Here is a 19,622-nt window from a genome sequence, read left to right on the forward strand (position 1 = left end):
TCTGGATGAGGGAGAGGAGACTGAGCATAAACAAACAACTGGGACATGATATTATGTATAAAGAGCTTTGGGGAAATAAACCAGGCATGAAATAATTATGCCTGGAGTCAAGGAATAAAGCTTCAGCAAGAAGGTGGTATCCGAGCAGTAGAAACAGTCATGCAGGCAAGGTGGAATGGAGAAGGTTCTGAGCAGAGAAATAACCTGAGTGAAGCCTCAGAATTAGCAAAGTGCACAGCATGTTTGAAGAAGAGTCAGATTTGCTTCATTTCCTGTGACAGGGATAGTGGATTCAGAGAGCAGCCAACCGCAGTCAACATAATGTATCTGGACTTCAGCAGGCCATTTGTCCAGACCTATCATGATATCATTATGGACAAGATGGAGAAATATGGACTAAACGATAGGACTATTAGATGAATTAACAACAGTTAGGTGAATAAATGAACCCAAAGGATGCTGATTAGTAGATGGATATCAGCATAGAGGATGGTCTCCAGTGGAGTGACACAGGGCTCTGTGTAGGTCAACATTTTTTCCCAATGATTTAGATACAAGTATAGAAAAAATACTTAACAAATTTACAGGTTATCTGGAGCTAGGTGGGTTAATGAGTAGTCTTAATGACAGGGTCTGGATTCAAAGAGATATTGTCAGGTTGGACCTATTGAGATAAAACTTCTAGGGATGAATGTAAATTTCCACAGCTGAGTGAAACAAACGAGCACACAAGTGCACATGCACACACATACATACACACATACACAGGAGAAGCATGGTTAGTAGATGGCACACGGGAAGGATTTAGGAGTTCAGTTCTGCACAATGTATTATTTGGGTGCATGGATAACAGCAGAGTGCCCAGAATGTGGTGGGGGTGCTCATCAGTGGTGAGATGCTCAGATTCCTCTTGAAGAATACTTTGAAAGAGCAGTTGACAAACTGGGGTACTTTATAGGAGAGTGACCTAATTGGTAGAGGAATTTAAAAAAAACTAAAATGAAAAAGTCAGAAACCTGGAATCAAGGAATTCACAGGGATTACAATAGCCATAATACTTATAGAGCTGCCATTTAGAAGTCTTTTGCAATATTACCCTAAGGCAATGCAAGCCTTCACCTGGGACCATTGGGTAGAAGTTAGAGGGAAACAGATTTCCACTCTATGGAAGAACATTGTAAGAGCTTCCCAGAGGCCGAGTAGCTTGCCCCATAGCTCAAACCTACCATCCTAAAGTCAGAGATAACTAGTGGTGAGGTTTGAGAAGGGGCATCTTAAGAAAGAATTAGGTTCTCTTCTATATCAGAGAGTCCCTGACCCCGGTCCTCCTCAGCAGCCTCCTTTCAGGCTCCCAAATCCTCACACTACTCACATGGTTGCTTAGTGTCCACCCCAAGATATTCTTCGAATGAACATGACCCCCCACAGTGCCCCACACTTTCATCTTTTCTTTTCATCGGTCCAGTTACCACTGTCAAAGGCATCATACTCCACCAAGACTCAGGAGAGATAGATTCTAGTTTCAGGTTTGGTTTTTTTTAAAGATTTTACTTATTTGTTTGAGAGAGAGTGAGAGCACAAGCATGGGGAGGGGCAAAGGGAGAAGGGAAGCCAACCCCCCGCCCCCCACCCCGTTGAACAGAGAGCCCAACGCAGGGCAATTCCAGGATCCCAGGCCCCCCCCGAGATCATGACCCCAGCAGAAGGCAGCCGCTTAATCAACTGAGTTAGCCAGGCCCCCTTAGGTTCAGTTCTTTTAATGTTAATTCCAAGACCTCAGGTGTAGTAGATTAAAGATGGCCTCCAATTCCTTGTTCCTTGCAGCAAGAGATGGAGTCTAACTTCCCCTCCCCTGGCATTTGAGCTGCTCCCAGTGACTTGCTTCACAATAGAATGTGGTAGAAGCTGTGGGGCTTCCAAGCGTAGATCACAGGAAGTCTTGCTGTTTTCACCCCAGCTTCCTGGAATGCTCATTCTGTGAAGAAGCCCCCCATAGCCACTAGGGAAGGCCAGATGAGAGAGAGAGATGCCCAGCAAGTCACAGCTGTCCCAGCACTCAGATATTCGAGTCACTCCAGCTGAAGCCCTTAGACATCGTTTGGGGCAAAGATGTCATCCCCTCCAAGGTGAGTCCAAATTTCACATTCGAGAGAAAAATGAATGATTGTCTTATTTTCAGCTGCTGAGTTTTGGGGTGGTATTTAGCACAGCAATAGGTAACCAGAACATGAGGTAAGTTGCCCTAACTCTTTGGGGGATTGATTTTCAACCTGTAAATAATGTAAGAGGACTTAATACTTTTTAAGGCCCCTTCTTACTCTGACACTCTCTGCAGTAAACATTTGTGGTCCTATGATTGCTTTACACTCTTAAAAATTATTCAAGACCTCAAAGGGCTTTTGCTTATGTGGGTTATATCTACTGATATTTGCCTTATTAGAAATTAAAACTGAGAAAAACATGTATAATTTATACTTATTACTTTATTTAAAAGTAATAAAAATCCATTAAATGTTTACACAAACAAAATACTTTTGAGGAAATATTTTCCCAAACAGAAAGTTAGTATAAGAGTGGCATTGCTTTATATTTTTGCAAATTTCTTTATTATTTTTAACTTGCATTTCTTTTCCTTTTTAAAATTCTTATTAATTGAGGTATAGTTGACTTACAAAATTATGTTAGTTTTGAGTGTGCACCATAGTGATTCAACAATTACATACATTACAGGGGCACCTGGCTGGCTCAGTCAGCAGAACATGCAACTCTTGGTCTCGGGGTTGTGAGTTCGAGCCCCACGTTGGGTGTGGAGATTACTTAAAAATAAAATCTTAAAAAAAACACAATTATATATATTACGGAATGCTCACCACAAGTTTCTTTAAATATCTGGCTTAATGGAAGACACCTAGAGTCTCATATCCTGCTTCTACACACAAACAGTTGCAATCACATGTCCTGTAACCTCTAGAAAACTTCACTGTACACTTGAGAGAGAATGAGAGTGAACAAGGTCAACAATGTATTCATATTATTATGAGACTAGCTTTGACCTCACAGGTCCCTCAAATGAATGTTGGGGATGTCCAGCGGTCTCCAGACCATACTTTGAGAACTGCTGCTCTAAAAAATGAGGCGTAAAATTAATCTATATTCATTCATTTGTAGGTGATAACACTTAACAGGTTCACATTTTTAGAGTAATTTGAATTTTAATAAGAAATAAAGTCTTCCTCTGAAGGCTCACTCTCTAATGGCAGCATTTCAAAAAACACAGAAGGTCTTTGTCTGGTTAAGGTTCCCCTGTTCTGGTCCATCCACTTCATGGGTTGCTACCCCTTCAGCCCCTACTGAAGTTTGGCACTGACCAGAGGGAGGCTATGGCCACAAGACTAGCCCATTGGAGACAAAGAGAGCAAACTGGCTGTCATGTTCAGGTCTTCCATGGCCCTTCACTTTAAGAAACTATCTCTTTCTTGGTGTATGGGCAGGGAAGGGTTCTATGTGTAATTAGGCAAAAAACTTGAGATTGCTAACCAACTATTCTTGCCCCCACTTGAAGCAATTAGACTGAGTTCTTCATCGTGTTGGAAACTATGCTAAGAGACTCTTGTAACATGGAGGTAATATGCTTGTTTATTTTAATTAAATCATTGAAAATCAGAAATGATATCATATCTAGCCCTTCCTAGCATTGCAGACATTTCCCAGAACTTTTAACTGCAGGTTTTTAGTAATTCCATTGTGCTAATCAACTAAAATGGCCCAGTATAAATGTTAATAAATAAGCATAATCATAATCATGATCATGAGACATACCCGGTTGCCAAAGACTTCAAGAAGTCATGAAATCCATCCCTCTGCCTCCAGGCATGCTTTATCTTCCAGTCAATTCTCAGCAGAAAAAAATGTCAGAGGATATGTTCTACATGGGATACTTCTTCCCACTTTCTGGAATACTTCTTCCCACCTTCCTTATATATTTTTTTCATATATCCTAGTCCAGAAAAAAATGACAATTAATTCAAATAATTTTAGAAAGCATTCAAAAACATGGAGATACTGAGAAATTTGTTTGAAGGAAGATTTAAATTATCAAATGAGCCTTTTTTTTCCCCCTAGAAATGAAGCAATGAGTGCTTGCAAACCTACTAAGTCCACATATGTTGAATATGATTTAAGTTCTTTGACGGCTGGGTTAGAGAATTTGATTTTTCACTTTGGTAACAGCTAAATTTTAATAATGATTAATTGAGCATTTTTCACCTAGGTCCACTAGGAGTTCAATATGTTTTGACGCATTTAAAAGTTTTTGGATTTGAAAAGATACATAGACTGTGTAAGCTACCTAATACTTATTTGGGGAATTATAAGAATTACCAAAGATTTACATAAGGTTGAGGTTCTATTTTGTTATTAACTTTAGGACTAAATAAGATTTATTAGAGGAGTCAGATGGTATCCTTTAATTTTGGCCCTATGGGATTTTCTAAAAGATAGTTCCGGTGGGGCGCCTGGGTGACCTAGTAGGTTAAGCCTCAGACTCTTGGTTTCGGCTCACCTCATGATCTCAGGGCATGGAGCTGCTTAAGATTCTCTCTCTCCCTCTGCCCCCCTACCCCTGCTCGCTGTCGCATGCAAGCTCTCTCTCTCTCTCAAAAAAAAAAAAAAAAAGATAGCTCCTGAGTTATCAAGGACTCTTAAAATAATAAAATAATCTTCTGGTGTGCTTTCCACATGCTCTGAGACCTAGAAAAGAATTTCTTCTTTGACAGTCTATAAATTAAGCTCTGACCCAAAAGCCACAAACATAAGCAAAGTTCTACCACTATCAAAGATGGAAACACATACATTCCTACCCTTTAGCATGACAAAACCCTTTGTCCAGACCTGATCCTCAGAGACTATCCCCTTCCTGGCCCCCATTCCTTTCACTACGGTCAATTTTGAATGTTGCAGCTAAAATTTTCCACCTCAGCTGCCTGGAAGTTAGTCCTCACACCTCGCACAAGCTCTATCACATTTAATACCAGCACTACAGTTTCAACACCTTACTCTTCAGTCTTGAATACTGAAAGAATATTCCATCACAGGGCCTGAAAAGAATAGTCTAATGGTTAAAAGCACCAACTTTGAAGTCTAATCCTGCTTCACCACTACCTAGTTATCTAAACTCGGACCAGTTGCTTACCTTCCGTAAGCTTGAGAGTTGTCATGTATAAAATGGGGTTGTGTAAAAAAAAAAAAAAATGGATTGTGTTAGTCTCTTGGTGGTAAGACACAGAAAACCAAAACCAGACTGGCTTAATCTGTCTCTCTCTCTCTCTCTCTCTCTCTCTCTCTCTCTCTCGCTCACACACACACACACACGCGCGCACACACACACACACACACACGGATTCACTAGCTACCACAACTCCATAACAGCCGGGGCAGAGCAGAAAGCTAAACAGCTCCTTTCAGATGTGGCCAATTTGAGGTTCCTAAACTCTGGCATGGGAATCAAGTTTCTCCATTTCTGAGTTCTGCTTTCCTCCGTGTTGACCACATTCTCAGCCAGGATCTCTCCAGGAAGGGGCAAGATGGCCACAACAGCTCGTTTCCAGTTTCCCAAAAAATAGCTTTAACAAACCCAGTGGAAGAAGTGTCTCTGCCAAGAGTCCCAGCAAAAGCCCCAGAGTGGCTCTCTTTGCATTTGATTGGTTCAGCTTGGGTCCCAGCCCAACTTAGCAATTGCTGTGGCCAAGAAGATGTATATTTTCATCGGCAAGGCTTGAGTCATGTACCTAGTGCTGGCATTGAGCATGGAATCAATCTCACCTAACTACATAGACTGAGATCGTTGTTGGACAATTCTTGAAAGAAAAATTGAGTTGCTACTTGCAGATGAAGGGACAGTGGGTCCTGAGCGAGACAGAAAACAAAACTAATCTGTAACTGTCTACTACATGATAACATCTACCTTAACTTCATGGGTTTTTAAAAATTTATTTATTCATTTTAGAGAGAGTGTGCACAAGCGGGGGTGGGGGGGCAGAGGGAGAAAGAGGCAGAGAAGCAAACTCCCCGTTGAGCATTGTGGGTCCTGGGACTTGACTTGGGGCTGGATCCCAGGACCCTGAGATCATGACCTGAGCCAAAACCAAGAGTCAGAGGCTTAACCAACTGAGCCACCCAGGCGCCCCTTCATGGGGTTTTTATGAGAATTAAATAGTAATGCAAGAAGAGCACTTGGCATGGTGCCTGGCCCATTGCCAGTACTCCATAACATTACCTATTATATTCCTCAGTAAATCTTTGTGGCATGAATGTTGAATGTTAGTATAGCCTCAATAGTGACTGCTCTAAGTGGATGGCATTTCACATATTTAGTGAAAAACTTTATTTTTATTTATTTATTTTTGTTAGTGAAAAACTATATTTTATTTTTTTAGATTTTATTTATTTATTTGAGAGAGAGAGAGACGGAGCATGAGCAGGGGTGGGGGTCAGAGGGAAAGGGAGAAGCAGGCTCCCCACTGAGCAGGGAGCCTGACATGGGACTTGATCCCAGGACCCTGAGATCATGACCTGAGCCAAAGGCAGATGCTTAACTGACTGAACCACCCAGGCGCCCCATTTTTAGTGAAAAACTTTATAAAAGAGGGGTGGCAACTCACATGCCAAGACCACTAGTGACTACATGGAGTGCTGGGTTGAGAAGGATTCTGAGGCTGACTCTCAGCTCATCAGAAATTTGTTCCATGCTCAGTTAGAAATGCCTATAGGTCCCCAAGTTCTCTCTTCTATAATAAAACCTAGTACATAAAACTATTTAGAAGACTATTTTACTTAACTTTTGGTTGGAGAACTATTAAAATATAGAATTACATATAGATTTTCAGTCCATATTAGAAAGGTTAATAAGGACCCTATTATGCAGTTAGAGAAAGGAGAGGGTGGGCAGATGTCTTATTCACTCTTAGAGATTCCGTGCCTGGCACATAGGAGAAGCTCAGTCAATATTTTTCTGAACTGAGGGCGCCTGGGTGGCTCAGTTGGTTAAGCGACTGCCTTCGGCTCAGGTCATGATCCTGGAGTCCCGGGATCGAGTCCCGCATCGGGCTCCCTGCTCGGCAGGGAGTCTGCTTCTCCCTCTGACCCCCCTCCCTCTCATGCTCTCTGTCTCTCATTCTCTCTGTCTCAAATAAAAAAAAAAAAAAATAAATTAAAAAAAAAAAAAAAAAAAAAAAAAATATTTTTCTGAACTGAAAATAATTATGTTATGCTGAAATTCTTCCCAGGAACCCAGGGGGGATATTGGTAAAATTAAACAATGTAGAACTTGAGTAATGTTAATGATCTCAGGGTCCTGGGATTGAGCCCCCGAGTGGGCTCCTAGCCCAGCAGGGAGTCTGCTTGTCCCTCTGCCCCTCCCCCAACTCATACACACACCCTCTCTTTCACAAATAAAATCTTTCAATATATATATATATATAAAAGAACATATATGTTTTATAAAGCCATGCATTTTTGCAACAATAGACTGGTAAGACTAGAAAAACAGGATGAGGTCTTCTATAAATGGTATTTAATCCTCATTTACAGATGATGAAACTGAGAAGCCAAAAGGTAAATTCATTTCCCCAAACTTGCCACAGCTGATGAGCAGCAGAGCCAGGATTTGTACTTAAGACTGGCTAGTTCAAAGCCCATAAGGTTAACCACTAAACCATACTACCTCTCATGTAATCTTGAAATGCCAGGATGAGGAATTTGCACTTGATCTGACGAACCACTGGGCAGGCTGGGACTAGGGTGAAGCCAATGAACCACCTTAGGCATAAGATTTTAAAAACCCAGTAATCAAGATCAATAACATTAAATTTTAAGATCTTATTTATTTATTTGTCAGAGAGAGAGAGAGGAGAGAGAGTGAGCACGAGGTGGGAAAGGGCAGAGGGAGAGCGAGAAGCAGACTCCCCGCTGAGCAGGGAGCCCAACATGGGGCTCGATCCCAGGACCCTGGGATCATGACCTGAGCTGAAGGCAGACACTTAACTGACTGAGCCACCCAAGCACCCCAAGATCAATAATATTATAATGTGATATTTAAAAAAAATAAAATCGGCAAAGTATAGTCCCCAGTCCCTTCTTTGCTATTTGTGTGTGTGTGTGTGTGTGTAAAGTTTGACTGAAACCAGGGGCAGGATTAAGGTAAGACAAGTAAGGCAGAGTTGTACAAATACAGGGTTGGATCCTATTCTTTATTTAAAATTTTTATATTTTGTTCAGCATTAATTTTTATTTGAAAATGTTGCATTATAATACTTATCTTGATTACGAGTGTTTCGTGGCCCCCTGAAAATTTGCACCCAGGGTGAACCCTCCGCCGGCTTCACCCTGGTTCCAGCCCAGCTGGGAGTTCACTTTCAAAAAAAGTGATCTGACAGTGATGTGTGATGATTTAGAGCGGCGAGCTGGGAGTGGGCTACTGCAAAAATATAGCCAAGAATGGATCAAAAGCGGTCAAATTACTGTATTTTAAAGCTTTTTGAAACAGTTCCCTTCTGTGTGGTTATGTCATCAAACTGATACCTACTTCGATCCATTTGGTTCATTTTGCTTTTGAATCTTAGGTTTGTTTTTCAATTTCATTTGTTTGATAATTATTTTGATAACTATCTACATCATTCCAAAATCAAATCTATACAACAAGATAGTCAGAGAAATCTAGCTTCCAGTTCTATACCCTCCACCCTAGTCTTGACCTACCACTTTAAGTAACCGTGAAGAAAAATTTAGCCCTCAAAATAACAAGCACCACCACAATAATCATAATGAAGCAGGACCTAAATGAAGAAATTGGGCATGAAGACAGAACACATAGCGAGAGACTTTTCAGAACGAGAGTCTATGTAACTTGGCAATTGACGGCATGGTGAGAAGGACAAGGACGAGGACCCTAAGACGAGCGCATGACTTGGAAAAGATGACTCCTGAGTTCCGGAACTGTGCCTCTTTCGTTAGAACGGGTGAGTCAGAAGAAAAACCTGGTTTTGGGAGGGGGTGATGTCAGTCTCAGGTTCGGGCTCTGTGACAGACACCATGCAATGGCATTTTTTGTCCTTTTGTGAGGCCACTGACATTGTTATATAGTGACTTCAGAGTATAAAACATTTGAAATAATTGGGCCCATGATTAGAACTTGGAAATCGTTTCGTTTTAGATTTTTCATGATACATTTTCATTATTTTGGTAATAAGGTTTTGGTTTTTTTGAGGATAAAATGACCGCAACGTCAGTTCCTCCTCCTTTTCTTGGAGGAGACCAAAGACAGGATTTATTTATTAGCTTAATATCTAGATTTTCTTCTTTTGATCTCATATCAGGCATCTGAAATGCAAAATATCTTTCATCTCTCTGGGGGGTCTTCTGCCTTCATAAACACTCAACCCAGCTACTATATTAGCTAATTTTTCTTTCTTGAAATCCCCTTGTACCTGAATTATTTAAACTGATCTTTTCTGAACTCCCTCTAACTATTTGGCTATTTCATAAAGCAAGGCACTTTAGAATGTGTCCATTTACTAGAAATGTCTTTGGAAGGCCTTTCAGCCCATTGTGTGATACAATACCCTATTGTGTATGTGTAACCCAAACTAGTTTCGGGGCTATTTTTACCACACACGCTCACCCTGGTTTGAGCATTTTAATTAAATCAGACGAACAACCAATCACTAACTTAGTAAGCATTCACTGAAAACAGTCAGACAGATTGTGTCTGTAAATACAGCCTCAATCTTTTTTTTTTTTTTTTTAGCCTCAATCTTTTTGTTAACACAGCCATTTTGGTTTTCTCCACTTAATCTCATTAAGGGTGCCCCCTCCCTCCACCTGACTTAGGACTTTCTAGGTTTCCCTGGCCCAGTGAATGTTTAGGTTTCCAATTACATGTCCCCAGATGCATTTGTTCTGCCTGAATTCTTTTTGTTCTTTCCCTTCCATGTATTTAATATATTTTGATCTGTTGTATTCTTCATTTGTCCTAGCTAGTTTTTCTACTGGTCTCCAGTTTAGGGTCTTATCGTTTTAGTATTAGGTATGCTTACCGTCTGTGTGTGTGGAGGCATTATAATATCCTTATCTTGGCTTCCTTTCATCTTTCCCTCATCCTGAGGATGGACGAAGGCCTTGTGTCTAATAAGTCATTTGCATCAGCATGTCCCAAATGACCAAGAGATGAGGATAGGAGAGATTAGCATGGTAATCTCATTCTGATAGATAAAATTAGCAAAGATATTCCCCACAAATGGAGAGCTGCCATTGGCGAACTGCTGTGCTTAGAATCAATTACTAAATTACTTTGAGCTCTAAGTTGACATTAACAGAAAAAAATTGCCATCGACCGAAGGGAAATAAGATAAAAAATATGCGATCATTAAATCTCTCGCTACTATTCACAAATGTGACTCACAAGAATGGTACACAAAATAGGGCAGAATTTAATTTCTAACAGTGCCCCCTGTCAACATTTCATCCTAAGCTTCTCCGTGGCCGTTCCCATTCAGTCTTTGTAGAGGAATGAGAAGCAGGAAGTGGGGGAGAAAACAGGTAAGGAGAAGCGGTCCGGTTCAATTCCTTCACTTTTCTCCATGGCTCGGGAGCTAGCTGAGCAGACCCAAGGGCGATTTCTGATTCCACAGCCACCCATCATGCCAAGTGCGGATTGGCGGGCTGCCCCTTTGTGTCTGAAGGAGAACCACATCAGAGACGGCCTGTTGACATTCTGAATGCCTTCTGATCCGCGTCAACAATAACAGTGTGAAGCCAGCTCCCTCTCCCCCAACCCATTTGTGCTGACCCAGCCTGCCAGGGAAAGAGTAACTCTAAATATTTCCTCAGACCATCGCTGGTACGATCAGCTTTTCCGGAAGTTAGTAAACTCACACAGAATTTCTTATTAATATAAAACACCTACATTAAGAAAAGCCTTCCTCCATTCAGAAGCTCATCCTTGTCTTAATGGAGAGACAGTGCTGATGACGGTTACAAACAAGGAAATCAGTTCATACAAGGGAGAAGCTTTAAGACCGCTTTCTTTTAGCCAGAGCCTGGGGAATCCCAGTGGTATAGTAATTGTTAATATTATTAGCACAGTATACATATCAGCTGTCGAGATATTATGAGGACTTGAATTCAATCTCTGTTGGGGGAGTCAGGGTCAACATCATTAACTATAGATCTTGTCTCGGTTTCCATATAGATGCCTCAGGGCAAATGTCTGCCAGATACATCTCTATAGATGGGCATAACCATAGGACATACAAGGGGCCCATCGCACACATCAGTAATAGACAACAAGCTTTTGTTTATCTGAAGGTTTACTGGAATTAACTGATTAGTGTCAACTTGACACAATAACTTTTGTCTACAATGCAGTAGATCATTTTGATGGTTTTATTGATGGAGTGTGTTGCCTAATGTAAATTGTAGGAGAAGTCGAATTTAGATAAAGTCTGGCACATTTTTCTTGAGAGGAAACTGGAAAAGCTGTTTGTAAATGCACCCTTGACAGGACACCTTCTGCAGTCTTATGGATATTACAATAGTAATTGTGATATTAATAATAATAATTACGAGGGAGAGTTGTAATTGAAACGTATGCAATTCAGTGGTTGGCAAATGCATCTTTAAGAGGACACATTTGGTGCTCTTACAGATATTACAACAAAATTGTGATATTAATAACAATGATTAGAAGGGAGATTTGTAAGTGAAATGTAAGCAATCCATTCTTAAATTAAACTTGGAACACAAAACCATTAAAGGGAAATTAGAAAATAAGGCTAGGTTGTTAAGGGTGACACAATTTCCATGTAAAAATTGCCTGTGAAAAAGGCAGAGAAATTAAATGGGAGCAAGTTGGAGTTTATATATCTACATGGAATTTTAAATAACTGTAAACAAATTTTATTCAAAAGCTAAATTCTAATTTGGGGGAAAAATTAAAAATGGATGCTGAGCTCTGAGGGATTATTTGTGGTAAATATCAGCGTAGCAATCAAGCAAACTATAGGCACAGTCAATTTTGAGATTTAGGTAAACCCAATCACTTCCAGAATAATTAAACGGGGATATTACTGGTGATTTTAAATCCCCTAAATCAAATAGTGTCTAGAAACGATTCAGCACTTTAACTTTCTTTTCAGTTTTGTCCTAAAATTCCATAATTAAATGTTAACATGGGCAGTTTTCTGAACCCACATTCTGAAAAAAGAAATGGCTTGCGGTGGTCACAGGAGAAATGACAGGGTTTACCCTTGGAAGTAGAAACAGTGAGCATCTGGGAAGTGGGGAACTTTTTAAAGGAATAAAAAGAGGAACCCGGCATTTAGTAAACAGGCGCCATATAACCCCCAAATCACTTCCTACTATCGGGACGTAACTTCTCTTCTTCCATAATAACGTGTTTTATTAAAATACAAGACACACTGCGAACTGCCAAATGGAGTAATTATATTCTGAGTGTCTCACGGATGGTGTCTGCCAAAGGCTGCAAGCAGCCATTCTCATTTAGTTTTAAGAGAGAACTGTTTTGGGCGCCTGGGTGGCTCAGTCGGTTAAGCGACTGCCTTCGGCTCAGGTCATGATCCTGGAGTCCCTGGATGGAGTCCCGCATCAGGCTCCCTGCTCGGCAGGGAGTCTGCTTCTCCCTCTAACCCTACCCCCTCTTGCGCTCTCTCTCTCTCAAATAAATAAATTAAAAAAAAAATCTTTAAAAAAAGAGAGAACTGTTTTTTAGTCTTGATGAGAGAATACACCACCATCTTGTCCCTAGGTTATACGTCTTTTCTTTCTCTTTCTTTCAAATTGTTCTAAACCCTCTGCAGTCATGCTGTATTGCAAATAACCACGCGCGGATCACAGAGTAGTGTTAATCCATTGGGAATTATTGGTCACACTTTCTTCTCACAGTCATACTTTCCTCTTCTGGGCTCCTAAGACGAAAAAGAAAAGATAATGCCAACGGAATTGCGTATTGCCTGAGAAAGGCGTATTGCCCTCTCCCCGCCGCGAACGTTGGGCTGGCTTCTGTACACGTGCCTTTAGATACCCATGAACAAAAAAGTCACAAATGGTTCCTGTGCCTCCTGCACACTTATCTCCAGCTGGATTCTCCAGCTAGAACAGAAGGTCGCCTGAGGGTCACCTCCGGCCCCAGTATCCTTCAAACAAGAAGGACCTCCATCTCCTTTCTCCAAACCATGAACCTAGAAGAACAAAAACTTTGGGGGAGGGGAATGGGAAGGGATGGTTAGTAAATTAACCCATCTAGGCATAAAAGAACCCATTTAACTAAGTAGAAGAAGATTACATCACAATAGGAGTGTTTTTAAAAGAGAACATGTAGTCCCTCTGGATACTAAGGCTGATTGATTGGCAAACGCCATCATTCCATTTTACTCAATTCTTTCAGCAAGTCTGTAAATTAGGGATTACCATCACCATTTTATAGACAGGAAAGCTGAGGTTGTGCCTGGCGAAGTAACACAAATCAAAGTTACACAGCTAAATGGCAGGGCTGAATTTTAACCCAGAGTTCAAAAAAACTCTGATTTTAACGGTGCCCTTCTACTTCCTCCCTAATGCCCTCCTGCACTGGGGTTCACTTGGTCACCCACCCCCACCCCACCAGGGGTGGCCCCAGACTGCTGGGGGTGGGGTGGAGAAGCTGAAGGGTCTTCATTGTTTATGAGGCAGGGCTGGGACTGGGCAGCCAGCACTCTGCCCCTGGGCAGCATCTGACGCAGCAGTCTGCACGGCCTCTTATAATCCCTGACAGGGCCAAGGGTTCTGAGAGCAGAAAAGACCCAGCCCCAGGAGGGTGAGCACGGGGGACAGGAAAAGGAGCCTCTTTTTTTTTTTTTAAGATTTTATTTATTTATTTGACAGAGAGGGGGGGGAGAGAGAGAGAGAGCACAAGCAGGGGGAACAGCAGGCAGAAGGAGAGGGAGAAGCAGGCTCCTCACAGAGCAGGGAGCCCCATGCAGGACTCAATCCCAGGACCCCGGGATTGCGACCCAAGCCAAAGGCAGACGCTCAACCAACTGAGCCACCCAGGAGCCCCAAGGAGCCTCTTTTTTACTCCTCACGAGTCATCTTCCAGATTCTTCACAGGAGAGAGGGAGAGATCATAGCAGCAGATCAGAATTTGAGAATATTTCCCACCTATGCCCAACCTCTGTTGGTCAAACCCCTGTGATATGCCACTTCTTTTGGATAATAAGGACAGTTCTTCCCAAGGAAGTGTCCGGATAGGCAAAACCCAGATATAAGAAAATGTAAAAGTCTAGAACCTTCCCTTTCCTTCTTCTGTAGCTCTCTTGTTCATTGTTCCTCTTATTTCCTGGGACCCAAACTTTGGGTCCTAGCAAGTTGCGAGTCTCCTAGCATCCAGCTTCCATCTGGTCCTTTTATGCTAGCAGGTCTTTCTTGTTCCTTCCCTCTCACTCCTGGGACTCCACAACAGGATACTCTTCCTGACTCTCTGAATTTCAAACTCTGAGCACCTCTGCTCTGACATTCTGTACAACCCAGGTGTTCAACAGAAAGTGGCAAGAAGGGGGTAAATTATGGTACACCCACTCAGAATATCACTTAGACATCTCAAATGATGCTGCTGAAGGTAACAGAATACTTTGGGTAAATGCTTATAATCTGAAGCTAAATATAGAGAACAACACGCAAATTACCCAAACTAGGATGATAGTTTATCAAAGTGGTGGAAGGGCGGAATTGGGACTCAAGCAGTCGTAGACTAGAATCTGCCACATACAAGCCATGTGACTTTGGGCAAATCACTTCACCTCCCTAATCCTCCATTTTTTTTTCATCCCTGAAATAAGAATAGTTGTAGTCCACACAAAGTTGTTATGAAGATTCAATGAGGTAATACCTGTTTGAGTCTTAGCATAAAACTGTCCCTGTTTTAAGTATTTAATAAGTGGTACCTGTTATAATTAGAAGGAAAGTTGAATTGGAATGGGAGAGGAAATTCTCTAAATGTTTGTAGAGTAAAAACGATTGAAGGTAGAGTAAAAAAAATCTCAGGAGAGGGCGCCTGGGTGGCTCAGTGGTTAAGCGTCTGCCTTCCGCTCAGGTCATGATCCCAGGGTCCTGGGATCGAGCCCTGAATCGGGCTCCCTGCTCAGCGGGGAGCCTGCTTCTCCCTCTCCCACTCCCCCTGCTTCTGTTCCCTCTCTCACTGTCTCTCTCCTCTGTCAAATAAATAAATTAAAAATCTTAAAAAAAAAAAGTGTGTTATTTCTGTTTCAGGGGAAAAACTGTTATTTAAAAACCTACCTGCTAGGGGCGCCTGAGTGGCTCAGTTGGTTAAGCGGCTGCCTTCGGCTCAGGTCCTGATCCCGGGGTCCTGGGATCGAGCCCCGAATCGGGCTCCCTACTCAGCGGAGAGCCTGCTTCTCCCTCTCCCTCTGCCTGCCGCTCTGCCTACTTGTGCTCTCTCTCCATCTATCTGTCAAATAAATAAATTTTTAAAAAGCCTTTAAAAAATAAAAAATAAATAAATAAAAACCTACCTGCTGGGAGGGATGGGGTGGCTGGGTGATGGACACTGGAGAGGGTATGTGCTATGGTGAGTGCTGTGAATTGTGTAAGACTGATGAATCACAGACCTGTACCCCTGAAACAAATAATACATTATATGTTAATAAAATAAATCACATTATTTTGTATTAAAAATAAAAAACTATCTGCTACCAAATAACCAGTTCAAGCAAATTTTTAAATTTTCAACTGATGGGTGGGTATCAGGTAAGCCAACTTCAGGGGCTCCTGCATTTCTTGTGATGGTGGGATCAGCTCTGTGTGGTTCCAACAGTCAGCCTCCATGAGCACTGGGAGCCTGCACTTGACAGGAAGGTAGGAGCAGCAAGTCTTGATTTTCCTTTCTTCCTCTCTCCTTAAAATGCACTCAGAAGCCCAGAGGATGTGGTTTTGGTTACTTTCAAACAAGGTTATTTTTAAGAATTGACTTCCTTCAGAAATTCATTTCCATAACTTAAAATTATTGCTGGGACGCCTGGGTGGCTCAGTTGGTTAAGCGGCTGCCTTCGGCTCAGGTCATGATCCCAGTGTCCTGGAATCCAGCCCCGCATCGGGCTCCCTGCTCAGCGAGGAGCCTGCTTTTCCTTCTCGTTCTGCCATCCCCCCCCACCCTGCTTGTGCTCTCTGGCTCTATCTCTCTGTCAAATAAATAAATAAATAAAATCTTAAAAAAAATTATTGCTAGTGTTTCTTGATCTGCTCCATTGTGCTAGGCACTTTGTATAATTGTCTCATTTAAACTTTGCAGCAAACCTCAGGAAAAGGATCATTATCATTAAATAAATTGTCCATAATTATAAAATAATAAGTACCAGGGCCAGATTCACATGCCAAAAATCAGCCTCTAAAACCTAGACTTTTGATCAAGCTCCTTCGGTGCATCCTGAAATACTTATTGCTTACCAAGTGAAATGGGGTTTGGGACTCAGCCTCTAAATTCCTGATAACTGACAATAGGTTTCTAGAGCTTGAGCCCAAAACGAGTAAAGAGTAGTTCGCCTTTCCTTGCTGACCCAAGGTGAACACCAGGCACTTTGCTTTTGTAAGATTTCTTTGAAAGTTGCTACCAGGGATTTTGTGGGGCCACAAAACTTAGTGACCATTGATAATAATAACGTGAAAAACACAGCTTCATGAGATCTGTGTTCAGATATGGGACAGCTTCTCACATTCATATCAATATATGAGATGAATCATTTTGATTATTATTTTTGAGCACTTATTCTATATTGTGTCCTCTATAAGTACTTTAGACACGCTACCTTGTTCATGAGGAAACGGAAGCACAGAAGAGTTAAGTAGCTTGCTCAAGGTCAAGGTCACAAAGAACATGGAGTCTGACCTAGACCATCTGGCTGCAGAGCCCATGCTCTTAACCAAGACAGCTGTATTGCCTCTCCTGGCCAGCAATAGCTTCAGAAGGCAGAAGGGTAGAAGAAAAAAGGATTTCAGCCCTGTGCAAGAAAAACCTTCCAGAAGCTTGAAGCTGTCCAACAACATGGTGAGTGCTTAAAATAATGAGCACTCTGTTATTGGAAGTGTTGTCAGGGATAGGTTTATGCACTCTGGGATATTGGGCAGAGAATCCCTTCATGTGTGAGCAGTTGGAATAGACGGCCCCAAAAGAGAACTCCCTGAGATTGGGAGTTTTCAAATTTTGTACTGCTTCACACTAAAGCCCAGCCTCCTCCTTCAGATGACTAGTGTGGGACCTCTGTGAATTCCAAATGGGCCAATATTTACTATGAGGCATCAATCTCATCCTTATCTACCCCCATCAAAATTCGAGACCACATGAGCTTGAAGACCAAGCCAAGACCACACAAACTTGAAGACCAAGCTTGAAGACCAAGCCAAGCTTGAAGACTCTGTTCTCACTTCTCTTCCACTAGATGTCCTGCCTCTAACAACCCTTCCAACTCTGAGGTTCTGCCATTCCCTCTGTAGAATATTAAATTGTAAAATAGACCTGGCATGCAAAACAGGGACCCTCATCACATTGCACACGAAGTCAGCATATCCTAGGAATCATGTAATTTCGGCTTCTCTTGGGGGCACCTGGGTGGCTCAGGCAGTTGGGCATCCACTCTTGACTTTGGCTCAGGTCATGATCTCGGGGTCCTGGGATGGAGCCCTATGTCAGGCTCTGTGCTCAGCGTGGAGTCTGCATGGGATTCTCCCTCTCCCTCTGCCCCTTGCCCTACTTGTGTCTATCTCTCTCTAAAATAAATGAAATCTAAAAAAAAACAACAAGGCTTCTTTCAAACATATCCAGAATTAATAGTTCCTACCACTTCTGCTCATTACCACCTCAGGCCAAGCTGCCATCTTCTCTCACCTGGAGGATTGCTATGGTTGCATCAGTACCTTCTTGCGCTCTTGTCCCCTACATTGAATATCTACAGTTCAGTCCATGTGATCCTTAAAAATACAAATCAAATCATGTCACTCCTCAGTTCAAAACTCTCCACCTGTTTTCTTTTTCCATTAAAATGAAAGACAAAGCCCCTACCATTGTCTCCAAGACCCTCAGTGATCTGGCCTCCTCCACCTCGACTTTACCTCCTACCACCTGTCCCCTCACGCATTCCGATCCAGCCACTGGCCTTGTTCCTCTAACACACCAAGAATTGCTCCTGCTTCAGGGCCTCGCATTTGCTCTTCCATCTGCCTGAAATACTCTCCCCTCAGGTGTGTGACTCACTGCCTCACTTCCCCCAGGTCTCTGCTAAAATGTCACCCTTATTAAACCCCGCCACAGGTCCTCAAACACTTTGATACCGCCTACTAGGAAATGTTCACAGCTACATGGATGTATAACGACCCAGGGGGGAAAGGCAACCCCTGGGGTGGTGTGAAATCCAGCCCTAACCCCAGATGAGGGGTTCCCTGACTACTCCATATAAAAGAGCGACACCACAACCCCCTGCAGTCCCCCCATCTTCCTTCCCTTGTGTACCCTTCTCTCTAGTACTTATGACCATCAGATATAGTACTTCTCTGTTTGCCTGTGTGTTGACATTCTCTATAGGCCACCACTAGAATGAGAGAAGCCAAGGACTTCATGTTGTTCAGTGTTGAACCCCAGCACCTGCAACAGTACCTGTCACATAGAAGGCACTCAGAGAGGATTTGCTCATTGATTGAGTGACGGAAAGAGCCTGTGTCCTCAGGAATGGAGAGTCCAGAGTTGGATGTAACTAGGCAGTCGTGGGAAAGATGCAGATCAGTAGAGGAGAACAGGAAAAAAAGTGGGAAGAAAGTTACAAGGTGAAGTCACACACTATATATAAATGGAATGATTGTGTCCATCTGTGCAAATGACGGAGCAAATTAAAGAAAAGGAAGAATGAAGGGGGGAAATCAGAGGGGGAGATGAACCATGAGAGACGATGGACTCTGAGAAACAAACTGAGGGTTCTGGAGGGGAGAGGGTGGGGGGATGGGTTAGCCTGGTGATGGGTATTAAAGAGGGCACATTCTGCATGGAGCATTGGGTGTTATGCACAAACAATGAATCATGGAACACTACATCAAAAACTAATGATGTAATGTATGGTGATTAACATAACATAATAATAATAAAAAAAGGAAGCCAGGAGGGATACTAAACAATGTAGCTACCCGTGAGCTACACTGGCCAGCAGGGACAAAGTGCAATCTGTGGAGACTCCATGAGATGTGATGACGTTCTGGAGGTGTGTTCGTGGTTCTCAACTGAGGCCGTGAACCTGAACGTGAACAAGAATAAAACTGGTCCTTTTTCCTTGTCCTTCTTCTGTCCTTCCCTCCAGCAGCCCCCACACACCCATGTTAAGGAAAAGGAGAGGACATCAAGCCTACGACGTAAGAGATTTTCATCCATTTGGAGGCACGAAAGCAGCCCTCGCGTTCTCCAGCAGAACCTGAGTGGTGCACGCTGGGCTGAGAAACCACCTGTGTCGGGTGATGAGCAGAGAAACAGCTCCGCTTACCAGGCTTTCACAATATGAAAGGGCATCGGAGGACATGAG

This window comes from Mirounga angustirostris, unplaced genomic scaffold (assembly GCF_029215605.1).
Source record: "Mirounga angustirostris isolate CCGP_5_RB_7025 unplaced genomic scaffold, mMirAng1.0.hap1 SCAF_2, whole genome shotgun sequence".
Classification (NCBI taxonomy): Eukaryota; Metazoa; Chordata; class Mammalia; order Carnivora; family Phocidae; genus Mirounga; species Mirounga angustirostris.